We start from the raw sequence: 16,662 nt of genomic DNA, 5'->3' as shown, positions 1-16,662 counted from the left end.
CTCAGTCATTTTCATGCTGCCTTATTTTTATTTTTTTTTAAGTCAGGCTTTGTGAACACTTAAAAATTGTGCAAATTTTTATTGAATTGTAATCTGGTTTTGTAAACGTCTGGATTTCTTGGCAAGGATGATAAAGCAGAAAAGGTGGAGAAAAGACAGACTTCAAGGATAAAAGGAGCCTTAACTAAAGGAAGCAGGTTAGCAATTATGTGTGCACTGCCAGTGTTCAAGGTAGAATACTGCTCACACACAGAGCTCAGTTATCTGCAGAACAAAGGAGCAGCTTACGGAACTCTCAGTACAGAGAGACTCGGTAGTAATTTTCGTGACCTCTTGTAATCTTGTGAGGTATTCAAAAATTCAATGCTTTGTTCTGCTTATTGAAAATCTTTGGAGTTAAATTAATAAAACAAACTTGTGTAGCTATCAGTGAATGCCTTTGTGAACTAAATGTTCCTTTTCAGGCCACTAGCATCGCCAGTTAAACTATCAAAAGCAGGTGCTTTAATTAAAATAATAATTTTTTTGTGCAAATCTACTTGAAGAAATTAGTAATTCATTGTAAAAGATATGAAAATTGGAATCTGACAAATGTGTATTTGTACATAACCTTTCCACAAGTACTGAACTCTGTCTAATGTGTATTAGTTGCTAAATCAAGTCAGATGTCTGAGGCGAGAAATGGAAAGCTGATAGCAAATATTCATAGTGGAAGCTGATAACAGCCTTAATTAAGCTGCTGCTATCTTTCCATGATAAATTTAGAACTTCTCCATAAGTCATCTGACTTTAATCCTCTATTTGCATCCAGGAGTGTTTGATTTAGATCAGCGTCTCTGTTAAGAGATCTGCAGATGTCTCTTTGATAGCCCTGGCTGTCTCTCAAGAAGAGCCCGGGAGCTTTGTTTTCCTGTGTTGCAGGGTAGAGGATGAGGTGTACATTGACCTAAAGCTGACCTTCCAGCATTTAGCTTTTTCAAGGCTGGCATACCCTGAGAAATACTTATTTCTTTAATGACTAGTGCTTTCTCATACCATTTCTTGAACCCAGAATTCCTTAATCTTTTTGTTACTGTACTTGCTTAATTCAAAGAAGCTTTACCATGAAAACTGGATAAAAGGATAATTTCAGAATAATTCTAGAAGCTTGGGTGGACACAGCCCAAGACAGCTCTATTCATGTAGTGTTAATTGCAATTAAACAGAAAGATTCTAAGATCACAAATGGTGTGTTGAGTTTTTTGAGTAACAATTTAGTATTATGTCACCAGATTGTTTGGATGGATTTGTTGTCTTGCCGGTTTTGCTTCCAGCAGTTGTACACATTGTAAATGCCTTAATCATCAGCTGAACTGTCTGAGACACTTCTTTTTTTAAAATTCTTTTCAGATCAGGGAAGAGTAACTTAATTTGAAAGTAAATACTTGTATTAGAATTTTTTGATCAAAAAATAAATTGTTTTTTCTGTCTAGAAATTCTGCCATTGTTTCTGAGTCAGATATTTTAACAGGATTCTTCTTTATAGTTAGAAAAAATCATGGGAGAGTCTGGTGCTACTTCCTCACAGAGAGTGAATACACACTATTCAGAAATGGTAATTCTCACAGTTGTCTAAACCTGAGATAAAGTAGATCATTAAGTTGATGTAAATTATAAAAGTCATCTGCATGTTTGTCTAGAAGTCCAGTATTCATGTATTTGGTGTGAAAACAAACACAAAACAGGAGAGTTATTTCACCAGAACCTGAGAAGTGGTGTGAGAAAAAGGAGCTCTGCACGAGAGATGTGGAGAATCTGATGCATATGAGCACTTAGAACAGACAAAAGAAATCAAGTGTGTTCTGCTGCATTCCTGCTGCCTGTACTTGTATGTGCTAGCATTCTCTCCTAGCTCTTTTCTGCTTCTCACTTTCTCCTTTTTTTTAACATGGTATGCCTCTGGATGAATTTTTACAATTTTTTAAAGAGGATTTTGAAATTTATTTTGAATTTAGTTATTTTCCTGCATGTGTGCACTTATGCATCTCTGTTACTCTGTAGTGCTGCTAATTCAGCAGTATTTTGTAGCTTCTGAGGTGTTAGGATTTCTTGGTCTCATACCTTGGGGACAGGAAGCAGAAACAGTCAAGAATTATGAGCCAATGTGCATAATTGTGACATGCTTGAAGTTACAAAAGTTGCTCTTGAGGCAATTGCCATTTGTGAGAACCTGATGGATGAAGATAATATTGGTAGTTTTCTTATCTATCAGTCACTAAGACAGTGGCCAGTTGAGTGGAATTTGTACCTGCAGAAATAAATTTTTGAAATTACATCTCTGGATGGTTAGTATAGTTAGTTATAAATTTTGATATGCTTTATATGTACATATAGTAATACTGATTGCCAGCACATGTAGTAAATTAGCTAATAATCTGTCACAAAAGTAGCTGAAACATACTTTTCCAAAAACTAAGAAGCTAATATTTACACTTCTGTACTCCAAAATTATTCTGTTGTATTTGTCTGCTTGTGATCAGATTAGTTGTATTTTAAGGAAATTGAAACCAAAATTGTAGATGCCTCTCTGTGCAGGGCTGTGTTACTCTGAGGTATTAGGAATGCTTCTGGACAAAATAAATATTCTGTGTGGGTAGTTCTGCATATCAGCAGGTGTAGGAGCATCAAGCTGGCACGGGCAGATCCGGAACGCACGTGGGGCTTACATTATCTGAAGAGATTCTCTGTTTTGTGGTTAGAAAGGTGACACATGTAAGAAACTCCTCCAGATGAGTGGGTATCAGTGTTGCTTTGCTGCCTCACTCCCCTCAGTTTACATAGTGCCCTCTTTGCTGCAGTATTTGCAGAACACTTCACTGTAGTAGCTGTGTTTCCAAAGTGCTGCTGAGTACAGAAGCAGATGGCAGCTCAGTCATTTATCCATCTTGCACTATTTATTTCTATTATTTCTCTGGAAACAAATTAATTGATGTTAAGCTGTTGCTTCCTATCTCCTGCTTCTCCTGTTTGCTCACTTTTTGTTTTTTCATTTTTTAGGAGAAGATAGAAATCAGGTCTGGTTTCTGTTGATGGTTTTCTTTTGTCCATCTAGTCACGAATATTTCAGTGCTGTAATGAGAGGTCTTTGAAAGGCTCTGGAAGGTGATGTACCAAAAGAGTAAAAATTACCTAAGACAAATTAGTTTCTTCTGTTTCTAGAAGCACACATGTCAAGATGATAAGAGTATGTCCCGAATACAAATTAGGGTTGAAGATTTGTGTGGGTTTTCTGGTGCATAGGGAGACACCGCCAGTTTAACTTCCTTCCATTTTGTGTCCATTTGGACAGTGTGGGCTTTTAAAGACTTCTGATGACTCCTCATGTGAAATAAACAGCTAATTTCATCTCCAGCAGAAACAGTGCCAGGTGGATTCGGCACTGCTTGGAGAATTCTGCTTGCAAAGGTAACTATCAGTAATTCATTGCCTACATGGAAGGTTGTATCAAGTTAGGTCTTGTATGGAGACCTCATACTCCACTGAATCTTTTTTTATTTGTTTGTTTTTATGAGATCATGGAAAAGACTGTAAGGATTTTTGTACTTAGTTGTCAATCCTTTAGAATATAGTCAGAATGAAATAATTTTGACAAAATCAATTGACAGTCTGTTAAGAGGGAAGACTTCTCTCTTCAGAAGACACTTATTTGAAGTGCTAGACCATCAGTCTGTGTGGACACATTTAATTGTGTATATTTCAATTACTGCTGGTGGGCTGGAGGACTAAACTAAATAAAACCAGGGTGGTGAGCATGCACTGACCATGACTGTCATTTCACTAAAGAAAAATATGTAAGGTTAGAGTAGATTCCATTGCCTTAGAGCTGAGGGAGAGGGGTTAAATAAAAGTAAGCAACCCCAAGGCTGAACTGAAGTTTGTGTTGCAAGATCTGTAAGATAATCAGTACTGCAAAGACTTGAGCTAGAGTTGTGTGTCTGTTGGAGGACTCTACTTTCTTTAAAGAATAATATGAGCTATGTGGGTAGACTTTATTTGTATGGATTGTTAAGTGTGGAGAAGATGGTGGGGAAGAGAGGCCATTCAAATGGGTTCCTGCCCTCACCTCTCAGTGTGCATGATGGTCTCACATTCCCCTCATACAAGTTTCTGGAAAAGGCAGAGTGAGTGGGAGAGCCAGGAGCAGCGTTGATCCATCAGCTGACATGGTCCCTGCAATCTTCTGGGTGTCCCTGGTTTCAGCATTGGTGCTTCCTGCTGTGTGGAGGGCTCAGCTGCTGCTGCTGCAGAGGAAGGCAGAGCTGACAATTGGCTGGGCTGTTACTCACATGGCTGCATGGCTGCAGCTCCCAGACAGACACAGTAATCTGGGCAAACAGATGTGGCAAACAATGTGAATTTCACCATGGGTTTTGTGTGAATGGGACTGCATTTTATTACTTTTTTCACTGTCTTTCTTCAAACCCAAGTCCTGATCTGGAAAAGGAAAGGGCACAATGCTAGACTGGCTTCCCATAGCACAGTGGAGAGGAAGAGGATGGTACTGTGTGACTTGTGTAGGCCTCTGGGAAATTGAGATTCTTTCTTGGATCGTCTATGCAAAGAACTGTGAATCCCAGAATAATATAACTCATAAATTGCCCTACATTAATTTCAATTCTGTGTAGCACATGTAAATGAAAATCTTGGAAACACGTTTGCTAAATCATGTGGTAAATGGTCTTGTTGATGACTGCAGAGTTGCTCTGGGGTTGGAGCTATTAAGCCCTTATTATGGGAATCCAACAGGGCAAATTAAGAGAAACCTGTGTGTGTGCTTGTTATTTTAGGACTTTTATGCTTTCTTCTGAGAGACCTCATGTAGGACCCCATGACCTAAAAAGACTTGGTATCTTTTAGTCAGAGGTTAAGTTTTGAAATCTCAGTTACTGATCTATCAACAATAGAAACAATCACCTTAAGGGAGGGTTTAATGTTGTTATTCTTTAATGATAAAAAGGTAAATATTGCCTTTAGTAATACCTGTAAAATAAGTTTTTAGCGTTCTGCCTAGTTGTATGTGGTGTTTTCACTTATAACTGCGTCTTTTGTAAATTGGGGGGGGATAATGATATTTCATTGTAAGTAGCTGCCCAGTGGGTTTCTTGTTTGTTTGTAACACTACTGTAAGCATTCTTTAATTTGGGAATGTTCAGATGCTATACATAAGTATTCCTTGGAAATACTCTTCCAAATACGCAAAACCATTGTGCATGGTAGAATTTGCTATTATAATAAATTCTATCATAAAAGAACTAATGCATGATTTTTTTTGCAAGCTTTAACTTTTACATTTCAAGGCTTAAATGTCCAATCCATTGAAAACAAGTATTTCTCCTGTTTATAATGCTTTCCTCCCCAGAGGCAGGATTTTAGAGATTTAACAATTTTTAATGCCAATACATGAATGCATCCTTTTACATAAATTTCAAATTTCACTTTGGCTCAGGTGAATCATCTCTCTCACTGTTTCTTTCTCTAACTTTACCCAGCATTCTCTGGAATACTACCTATCTGAAAAACTGTCACAGTCTTCTAGTGCCATTTTTGCCAGGATCATAAGTGTTTTCAGTAATATCTGTGAGCAGCATTACTGACAGAGCTTGAGTTCCAGCTGAATCAGTTTAGTCTTTTGATGGCATAATTATTTTGCCAGCCGTCGCTCTTGTAGCAGTGGAACTCCCCTTTGAGGAAAAATGAGGTCATTCATCTTTTGTAAGATTCATACATGAGCTTTATCACTATAGTAATAAAATTCATTGCTTGGTGGGTAACCACAAAGGACTCATAGGAGTGAAAATTGTAACCATGCTTACATGCTTGCCATGTGCACAGTTAGGTTGCTGTTAGAATAAGCACATCATAATGCACCTGTAAATAAAGAGGGAATGTGTGCATGGATTAATTTATGGAATGTTGGACAGTTTGAACAAAATCATAAAAATACCTGAAACAATGCTCTGTCCTTCCTGCATTATCTCAGATTTTGTTGGTAAGGTTAATAAACAATTGTTTTCTACTTATTGTATGTATTTGCAGCTAATATTCTAGGACCCTCTGTTGTCTTTAAATGACATTTTCCCACCATCATTGCCAGTTTGTTTATAAGGCTGTTATCTGCAATTTGCACAGGCAGTGCTTTGATGTCTTCTCTGTAAACTATATTCTACCTATATATATTCACTAGTGTTCACTTTTTTTTTTAGATTTTCATCTTTGTGTTTCATTTGAAATATTATTAAAATTATTCAAAATTATTCTTACCTGTGGTTACAGAGAGATTTAATAATTACAACATGTAGTATAGGGTCTGACTGACTGCATTGCCATTAAGGAATGATTTTCATTCACTGATGTTTTGGGAAGTTTCTGACCCTGTGAATGAATATGTTGGGCTGGGGACTGTGGTAGCTTTGCTTTGGTGCATCTGCCTGCCTTGCCACTGTGAATAATTGTCATCAAGTGCAGGGGAGATGTGCAGAGGTCGGGCAGTGGTGCTGCTTTACCTGCAGCTGCCAGCCTGCCCACCCCTGTCTGCTGCACAAACCACAGCGTCCTCATGGCTTGCAAATCACACTGCCTGTAGAGCCTGACAGTGCAGATGGGTGAAAAGAATAACTGAAGTCTAAAAAAGGTGTATTTAGGCTTTTTTTTTCTTTTTTTTCCATGGTGCCAAGCACTTTCAGTTTGTATTTTAGGAAAAGGGTGCATAGCATTTTGGAGGGGGCATGCAACAGCATGCAGGGATGCCTGGTAACAGCAGTATAGAAATTTCCATTCCAGAGGACTCCTGAACAGAATTTCAAAGGCAGCAATAGAAAGGATGAGTGAATGGGCTGAAGCAGAAAAAATTCCCTTTGTTGTGTGAGTATGTAAAAAGTACTTTTTAAATGAAGATTGTTAATGAATCCTTTCTTGTTAATGTATCACACTGAGGTTCTGCTAGGCTCATCTTTTTTTAAAAAATCAAGGCAGCTGAACACATCCAATGTGCATGGAATGCTAAAGCAAATTCAAGTCATTACCTGCTCTTCTTAATGAAGAAAGTGCTGGTGGTGGTGGTAACAGACAATGCTTTTAATCAAATTAAGTTTGCACATAGTCCCAAGCATACTAATATCTCTAGGTGATACCCATCTCCTTAATTCCAAGATTTCTATTATTTTAAGAGCTATAGGTATCTAAAGAGAAACCATAAAATTAATTTTGTACACCTTAATTTTTAACTGTTTGTTTTCCATCTCTTTCCCTCTTGGATAGAAGCTGATTTTTCAGGAACTTGTTGCCCTTATAAGTGGATCTTCTGCTAAGGTTTTTAAAACATCCCTGAGATCCTAATAAGAAATGCAAAAAGTAGAAAGCTTATATTCCTGCAGACTACAGCTGCAGTGTATTTCAGAATATTGTGTAACAAATCACTGCAAGCTATTCTGTACAAATGATGAAACTGGATAAAATACCATATGGTGCTGCACAGTACTTCAAAGAATTATTTCAATATTATGAATGGGCTAAAATATCACATGCAGATTTATTCAGTCTAATTGGGAGTTCACAGTTGTACTGTTGTAAAGGAGAATATCTGTGCAAGCTAAGTTGTGGGCAGGGGAGGTGGAATCAGACTGTAGTACAATAGAAAGTATGTGAGAATTAACTTTTCCTAAAATGCATAACAAACATGATCATCTAGCATGCTGTTAGCAGCAGCACAGTAGGTTTTGTGGTACTTTTGTAATTTGGATACTCTGATTTGGAGTCTAATTGGATTCCTGGCCAACACTGAATGGCAACATTCTTAAGTTGTGTAAAGACTGTTTGAAATAATGGGATTGACATTAACCTTTTAAAGTTTCTTTTAAAAAAATCTGTTTGAAAAGATAAAAAAATAAGCTGCAGAAGAAGCTTAGATATTTCAGGAAAAATTCTCTTGTGTCATAGACTGTAGGCATTCATTCTGATTGGCTCTGTAATGGATAAAATAAATTTGTTTGGGTTTTTTTTTTTTTTCCCTACTTGTAGTTGGAGGCCAGGAAAAAAACATCCAAAAAAAACCATCCAGTTCAACTTGAAAAAAACAGCTGGCTTGAAATTCAGCCAAAAAATTGTCATTTAGGAGTTCAATAAATACTTACAGAAAAACTAAAACTCAGGGAGGCACAGTATATTCAATGATTTTCTGTTTCAGGGAGGAAATGCTGATATAGATGCACCGAGTACTTCTACTTTTGGAAAAATAAAAAAGGTGTATTTGTCTTTTTTAAACCATGACTCACACTTGTGAGGTTGGTGTTCTGTTGTTGTCTAAGCAAAAGTAAGGCAGGGGTGCATGATTTTACTGGTTTTTTGTGTCCTTGCCTGTGCTTATATAAAACAAATCAAGGCTGGTTCAGAATGCTCTGCAGAGCAAATATTTACCTTAAGCTCCTCCTAATTCCTGGAGTATTTTTACTTCTTTCTGAAACTGTGCACCTTGCAATCATTAAAATGCCAATGCAAAAGAGGAATTCTATGGACATGGCAAAGGGAATGGACAGAAGTAGTGGGAACTTTGATTTAAATTGTTACAAAATTCATAAACTTCATTTGACTCTGTGATACTTGTAAGTCTCATCAGTGTGGCTGACAGGATGTTTTGAGGTGTCAGGCAATCTCATATCTTCTGCACATTGATGCTGTTTGCTGTGAGGCTGTGGAAAATGGATAAATGTTGGGCTGAAAACACCACAGGAAATAAAATCCACAAATGATGGGGTGCAAAACTTTTACCTGGCATAGGCCTAATAATGATGTCAATGTTTTCCTTTTTAAAAATTATTATTAAAAGGAGCATCTTTTACAAAGGAATAGCTGCTGGCTAAACTGATTTTTCACATTTGAACTCAGAAGATGTTAATCATCTTTTAAGAGGTTTAGAAGACATTTGTGAGTCTGATCTACATGTCATCATGCAAAGTGAACTAAGAATTCTAATGGGAGCAGTATTTCCCAAAGCACTGGGAAATACCTGGAGAAAGGAGAAGTTTGTTCAACACAATCTCAGGGGAGCTGAGATTGTCCCTTAGGACAAGAAAAAGCTATGTTAAGAGAAGCCTGAATATGCAAAATAGCTTTGGCTTGAGCAGTTTGTTCTTGTTATTGAGGAAACTGAGGCAGGGAGAGGAGTGTGCTTTTACAGTTTTGTTTGCATGTGCATAGATTTGTTTTGACATTATCTGAAGTAAAAACCCTAATCTGGAATCACTGTGGTTTAGTGCTATCCTTTCACTCCTTTTCCTTGTGCTATGACTGATTAATCTAGAATGCCTTCAAGTTCTGGAGCCCTGTGAAGCACTGCACACATGGTGAACAGGATTTTACGAGGTCAGGCTCTTACTAGGAGGCTTAATCATCTCTGTGCAATGCCTAATTTAAGGGAAGAATAGGGATGTTTGCCACTGCAGACCAGGAAAGGGACTGTGCCAAAGCCTCTTCAGAGCCTTGAGCTCCTGGGACCTGCAGCACTGTGAAAATAGTGCATCTCTATTAGTTCACTGAAAGATATTCCATCTGACTTTTGACTAAAAATCACCTTTACAGGGTTGTATATAATTTTTTTCTTTTTTTTTTTCTTGTTTGGGAAACTCGTAATTCAGGTCATGAATGTGTATTTTGTAGTTCTATCAGCTCTTGTTAGTGTCTCATTAAAGGGTTCTCCAGAGTGTGGTATGATGAACTGGGGAATAATTACAGTTGTAGGGGTATTCTTCAGGTCATCTAGTTCAGCCCCTTGCTCAAAGCAGGGCTTCCTTCAAAGTGGAGTCAGGTGGCTGAGGGTGTTGTTAAGTCAGACTCAGAAATTCCCCAAGGATGAAGATTTCACAGCCTCTCTTGGCAGGTAGTTCCAGCCCTTAGCCATTCTCATTACGAAGCTGTGGGGATGCAGGCTTGGGTGTCTCATTTTTTACTTCTGGGTAAGATGCAGATTAATTGAACACACCAAGTCTGTTTGTTTTTGATCTAGGGCTTTTAAACTGATGCACTCTAAGAACAGTGAATTGCTTTTAAATCATTGTTAGGATTTTACTTGTTGGCATCTGTTTTGATATAATGGAGCTGCAAGAGAGTGTTTTGTAACTCATGATATGTTGAGTTCTGTTACCTTATAACACAGCTGACACACATTTACAGTTTGTTTCTCCTCTGTAATCCGAGTCTGCATTCTTGGCTGAGATGAGGAGCTTGCATCTCTCTGGTTTTTGCACCTATCTCTGTAAAGAGCTATTATTTTCAGCTGTCTTCAGAAAAAAAAGAAACCAACTGTTGTAATGTGTACATCAAGCTGCATAGCTTGAGGATTGTATTATTCAAAAGAGAATATATACTTTATAGAATATAGGGTCTGAAAGTAGTTGATAATCTAGTTAAAACATGAAATTGCTGTTATGTGTGTTCTTGAAGGGAAAATAAAAGTGGGAAGGTGTAGGGTTTTTCTCATGTAACCCTCTAGCTAATCAGGAGTGTCTAAAATAACAGAGGTCATTGAAGATAAAGTTATCCAAAAGGTTATATCACTTTTCATGTCTCTGAAAATTATTTTTCTTTCTGTATGAACACTACTATCTTTTGAAGAAAGGGACATGACTGCAGTGCTAATGAAGTGTAAAGAACTAAAGCTGTCACTGCTGCAAATGGTATTTTCAGGAACAAGAAGTTAGTTTACTTGAAACCTCATAGCAAATGTCTTCGAAAGTCTAAGGTGCTGTCTGTGTGAGTAACGATGAAAGTGCTGGGAGAGGAGGTGTTTATGTAGTCTGTCTGGTATCTCTTTTCCAAAATATATCTTTGGGTACATACTTTGAGAACACATTTTTAAAGTAAAACCAATGTGTTTAGTATGCTTCCCTTACTTAGGGGAACTTGCAACTGGTCAATTACACCGGTCATTCCAAACACGTGTCAGAAAAACCCATCCATGTACTGTGCTCTGCAAGTTTTGACCAATTGACTGAGAAACTGTTTTTAAAATATTGTAAGAAATATTCTAACATTACTGTTACTAATTTTATATATCCTTAGAGAAAACGTTGTGGTGTATTTTTCCAAGACTTCTTTTTTTTTCAATATCTTTTAATACATGTTTGTACTAGTAGTAGAAGTTAAGATTTCTCTGTAATATAAACCTAGAAGTTGGAATGGATTGTGATGTAGTGAAATATTACCACACTTCTGCTCACCTGAGGTTAACCTGGTAGGTCACTGGATCACCATTGCAGGGGACAAAGCAAACAACAGCTATGTACCTGGTATACTTAGTTTTATTTGTTGGTCTCTGATCCTGTTAAAAGCCACTTGAACTCAAAGTGCTTGAACTAAATTGCCACGCATGGACTTTGCCTTATAAAATGGGAGCATAGCCCCTGAGTTTTGGTAATCTCTTGTCAAGAGAAAAGGGTTAAGACCCTATTAGGTAGGAATCAGGCATTTGGACTTTGGAGAATCCCTGGATACACTCTTCTGATAACTGCAGGACCCTGTGTGTTTGTAACGATTGTGTTGCTAATCATATATTGATTCTTATTTTTTGTCAAGTATGTGAGTATCTATCTGTTCCTACATAGTGCTAAAGGGAAATCTAGTACGTGAAGAACTCCAACCAGCTATGAGAGTCCAGGCTGAGAAAGGTGGAGTATGGGTTGTTAACAAAACCAGTTGATGATTTAAAGATTTAGCTGTATGAAAAGATTTTCCTTTAGATAGTCCTAGTGAATACACTATTACCTAACTTTTACTAAATACTTAATTGAATCTGAAATGCTGAATAGAAATACTTTTTTCCTGATAATATAGTATTATTTGTATCTTAAAGGATATGCAAGTAAATCCTCAATTTGTGCATAGTTTTGGTTTTATAATGATGTTTCTTGAAAATATGAATAGGTGTGCTGATCTTGCATCCAAGACTTCATCTTCCTTATTTAGTCATCTAAAGCTAGGGAAGATACCTTACACTTGTGTTCACAGTTGTTTGTTATTGGTCATTAAAATGCTGCATAGTCATTTGTTATAGGATTAAAATCTTGTTTGGCCATTTGTTCTGGAGAGTTAAAATGTTGACTGCAATGTAAGAAATTGAACTCTGGTTGGATTATTAATATCTACCCTAACTGATGTCTCAAATGAGAGCATTGTCACTTAAAAGTAGCGGGCTGCTTTAGCAATCTACTTATCATGACCTCATATCCACAATAGAATTGCATATAATGGATAATGTCAGAAATTTGGGTGGGGAATTTATAGCTGTAATTTACGTTCTGGTTGTGCTGCCTTTTCTTTCTGAGAAAATACATGTGCTTTGATATTTATTGCAGATACACATTCTCAATCAGCAATTAAGTTATGGGGGTTTTTTTGTGTATAAAAAGTAATAAATTTAGTTGAGATTCACTTGGCAGTGTGGGAGGGAGAAAGCAGAGTTCTAGTTCTACATTTACTTCACCTTACCCCATCTCCTTGCCACCTGCTCTTCAGCCATGGCATTGAGAGCTTGCCCTCCAGTTTGCTGCTGTGACTTCTCCATAGCTCCAGCCCTGCACATCACATCCCACTTTCCATCTCTTCAGTCAAATACCTCTGTTTCTTTGCCTTCAAAATATCTTAGGGCTTAACAGTACAATAAATCAATCGCTGGAGTATCCAGTACCCCAGTACAAGATCAAAATACAATTCTGAGTCAATAGCAATTCACTCCTTTGGGTTTCTTCTTTTTTACTCCCCAGAAGCACTTTTATGTTGACATGTGTGTCTCTTATTCATGCCATTCTGACATGGGGCAGGGCAGGGTGGTCTTGCTTGCACTTGCCTGAGCTCACTCTGGCCAGTGTGGCAGATGTAGCAGTGGTTTTTGTTGAAGTCAAGTTTGTACCATTAGACAATAGAGCAGTGCTCCTCTCTGCTGCCACTGCTCAGAGAATCACTGCCTTGTTAGCCTAGTAAACATTTTTAGTTTGAGTGCTGGCAGCTTATCATGTCAACTATTGACAGAGGTAAATTTCCCTCTATATTAATGCAGCAGGAAAATGGCCAAGCAGGCATTTTTCTGCATTCTTTTTTACAGTAACCAGCAATGGCTACAAACTGAGCCTTTTGGGTGTGATTCTGTGGAGTTGGTCTTAGAATTTCTGAAGTAATCAGAAGTTATGAATTCTAAAAACAAATACCTAGATAGACTAAATAAGAGGTATTGTAACAAATTAAAAAATACTTATTTCTGTAAAAGTATAGAATTGATGCCAGCAAACTGTTTTATGACTTTACATGATAATGGTTAACATAAGTCAGCTTCTCTGGTTAAAGATATCCATTGTATGTTCTTCTCTTGGGACATTCCCTTTTCCTTATGTATTATAAGGGTGACAGAGGCATGTGGCTTCGCTGCTTAGGGAAAGAGCCTGTTTTAAAATTTGCAGAGGGAGTTTGTATTGGCATAGTCCAGAAGTTTTGGTTTGTCATTGGGGTGTTGGGTTTTTTGGTTTGTGGTTTTTTGTTGCATTTTTGTTTTTTCATTTCCCCCCTTGCCTTTCCCCCCAACACTTACTTATCTCTTTGTGGCTGTGTCTAATTGAAAAATATTGTGCAATCATTTACTGAAGTCTTCCATTTCTGTGACTCACTAAATTTCCTTATTTGTGCCATATACTATATGGCATAATTACAGAGTTGATCCAGGAAAAAAAAAAAGAAAATGCCTTTGCTTTTGGAGACTTCCTTTGAATTTTCAGTCACTGATGTAAAGGTTGGCAATAATGGTCAAGTTGAATAGACTTAGAGGATACCTCTAAGAAATGAAACCTCTACTAGACTGAAAACCACCTTAAAATCACTATCTTATTTTCTGTTGTTTATGTATACATTTTATGACAGCATTAATTTTAAAATTTCATAAATCTTATATAGAATACATTTAGATATCAAAATCAAATACAATAGACACACAAAGTTTAGGAAGTGGGAAAATGAGAGAGTCATGCTGGCAGATACAATCTTGCTACTGTTTTCCTGTGGTATGAGTCATGGACTCTAGCAAACATGTAATGAAGATTGCATCAAAATACATGAAACTTACATAAATACATATACTGAGAAACATTCTTTATTAATATTTACCTTTAAATGGAAAATCTCACTTGCCATTATACACGTTTTATTCCATAATTTTTAATGGTAACCTTGCCGCATGGATAATGTAGTTTTTAAATGTGGGTTTTGGACTCTTAATTCCTCTCCATTGCAGGACAGGCTGCCATACAAACTGCAGAAATATTGAGCAAACACCTGAAAAAGGATGTTTGGAAAAGTTTAGATTCAGGAGACAGATGTGTTTGAGCGATCTGGTTGAGTCTGCTCCTTGTTTCAGTAATTTGCATGACCTCTGTTACTTGAAGGGCTCCAAAACTGGATTGGCAGCACCATGTGCCAGATTGAGTGGCTACTGCCTCAGAGAAGAACCTGGTTGTGCAGGTGTTCCTACATTTCCTCAAATGTAGCATTCATTTCAGTCTCTTTCGATGGTTTTTGTGTGTGTTAGGGATGTCATGTTTGTGGTGATGCAAAGAAGGTTGCTCTTTCCAGTGCTGCAGACTTCATACTTGTGTTTTAAAAAGCATCATCTCTCTCCTGTCCCTGCAGCTGTGTTATTGCACTGTTAATTGATTTGGGATCCTGGACTGTATCTTTAAGGTGTTCTGGTAGTGTTTGTGGAATATGACAGAATTTTACTGACCGAGGCATGAAAGAAAATCAAGGTTTCTGACAGGTTATATGGAAATTAGCTCTGAAATAGCTGATCTGAAGAAAGAAAAGATATTTCTGTAGCTTGAGAGACTTATCCATGCAGAGTTTCAAAGTCAATCTTAGCCCAGTGGATCTATCTTTAAAAAGTTGCCATTTTAATTTACTGTGACGCCTGGTAGGTCAGCAGTGCCCCAGTTATTCCCCTGGTGTGCTGTTCCACTTGGTTCTGTCACTGCAGGAGCAGATTCCAGCCCTCAAGCTGCCAGAGGATCACCTTCAGGAACAAATGGGAGTCATGTACAGCTGAAGTAGTGGCTTCTGTGTCACTTACACTATTACCTTTGCTTCTGACATTTAACTGGTGGGAAAAAGAATATGCTCAAGTAGGGCCATAAAATATTTGGTTTTCTGCCATAAATTAAAAGTAGTTAATAGGGAATGAGTGTCTTAGCTCTAGCCAACTGAACCTCTTGTTGCTATTGGTCTGATGGTGTAATAACTCTGGCAAGTTCTGTGAGCTGGTAAAAATAGTGAATGTCTCTTTATGTGAAGACTTCTCAGTTTATTGAGAAATTTCTAGGAACAAGATCAAGTTCCATTGTTTAAACATATTTTAGTAGTACATATCACTGGAAAAACTTTCAATATGATTTTTTAGTCTCACTGCAGAGTTTCTTACTAATGTGTTTGCTTTCTAATGGATAGTTTTGGTTGGAAATCTGTGGGGGAACAAAGCACTATTACTCTGACTTAAGCATTTTAGAAAAGCTATTTCTACCTTTAAAAGAGGTAATTTGAGAAAGCTGTAACTTTTCTAGTGCTCTTTCTCATGGAAATATGTTTAAAGATAAGTATCAAGAGTAACTAGAATATGATGCAGAAAGAAATAATCTGAAAACTGAGAATTCTGTTCTTTCTTGGCAGCATCTAAGCCAGTCTGACCAAGAACGAGACTTCTCTGACCATCTAAGCCAGTCTGACCAAGAGCAAGACTACTCCCATAGCCATTGCTGTTAAACTGTTCAGGCCTTTGACAGCTGGATCATTGACTGACCCTTCTCTTCATGTGATTTCTTCTGGCATCAAACACAGCAGTGCCATGCTGAGCATTTCCCAAATGCAGGAGGACTGAACAAGAGACAGACTTATCTTAGATTGATGACTAGATTGATGGTAAGCAGCACAGAAGGTTCAAGCCTCATGCTAGCATAAAATCATTTGACAGATAGAAATATTTGCTTATGAATTGAAAGAGTAGGTAATAATAGTGGTTTTTTATGATTACATTACATGATATTTTGCGATTACATAGACTAATAGCTAGCAGATGGCAGAGTATACATTTTACTTGTTTACCAAGTTGATGGATGGCAGTGATTGAAAAACATTTTTTCCTTGTTGCATTACTCTAAAAGCTTGTAGTGGACAGGCAATTTACAATATGAGTCAACAATGATTTGTATCTGCTCTGGATTTTGGGGGGCATCAGTTATTCTCTTTATTTTATTTGACTTCTCTCAATGATATTTTCTTCTTAGAGGAAGGGGATAAAAATGAAATCTACTTTGAAAGCCAGGGTTTTAAAGGGATGCATGTGTGCTTACAGTCTTCATATACAAATAGTGTCTATTTGTATAAAGAATAAATGGTGGGAGGTTTTCTCCACTGTTCTATTTCAATGTTTATCATATTACTTGGACATTTTGATGTAGAGAGATATGCTCTGTCTTTTGTTTAGGCACCTCAGCACAAATCTACATTGCTATATTGCATGCTACCAAGAAAGTTAAAACTATCCAGTCACAATAATAATTGCAGTGGTTTTCATCCCTTCTTTTTAATTGGTATTGACTTACT

At 37.3% G+C, this 16,662-nt stretch overlaps 1 protein-coding gene across 19 annotated transcripts in view; it reads left to right on the top strand.

Annotated features, from left to right (window-relative positions):
- The window catches only part of TENM3 (teneurin transmembrane protein 3), a 1,287,001-nt gene that overhangs the window by 921,177 nt on the left and 349,162 nt on the right, over nt 1-16,662 (top strand). For 14 of the 19 annotated variants that reach the window (XM_058025024.1, XM_058025021.1, XM_058025022.1 and 11 more), the window contains one exon: nt 15,730-15,978. The exons of the other annotated variants lie outside the window; for them this stretch is intronic. The gene's annotated coding sequence lies outside the window, so the exon portion shown is untranslated. The remainder of the gene's footprint in view (nt 1-15,729; nt 15,979-16,662) is intronic. 19 annotated transcript variants of the gene reach the window in all.

The sequence above is a fragment of the Melospiza georgiana genome, chromosome 5 (genome assembly GCF_028018845.1).
Source record: "Melospiza georgiana isolate bMelGeo1 chromosome 5, bMelGeo1.pri, whole genome shotgun sequence".
Classification (NCBI taxonomy): Eukaryota; Metazoa; Chordata; class Aves; order Passeriformes; family Passerellidae; genus Melospiza; species Melospiza georgiana.
This window is presented reverse-complemented; position numbering and strand designations above follow the sequence as displayed.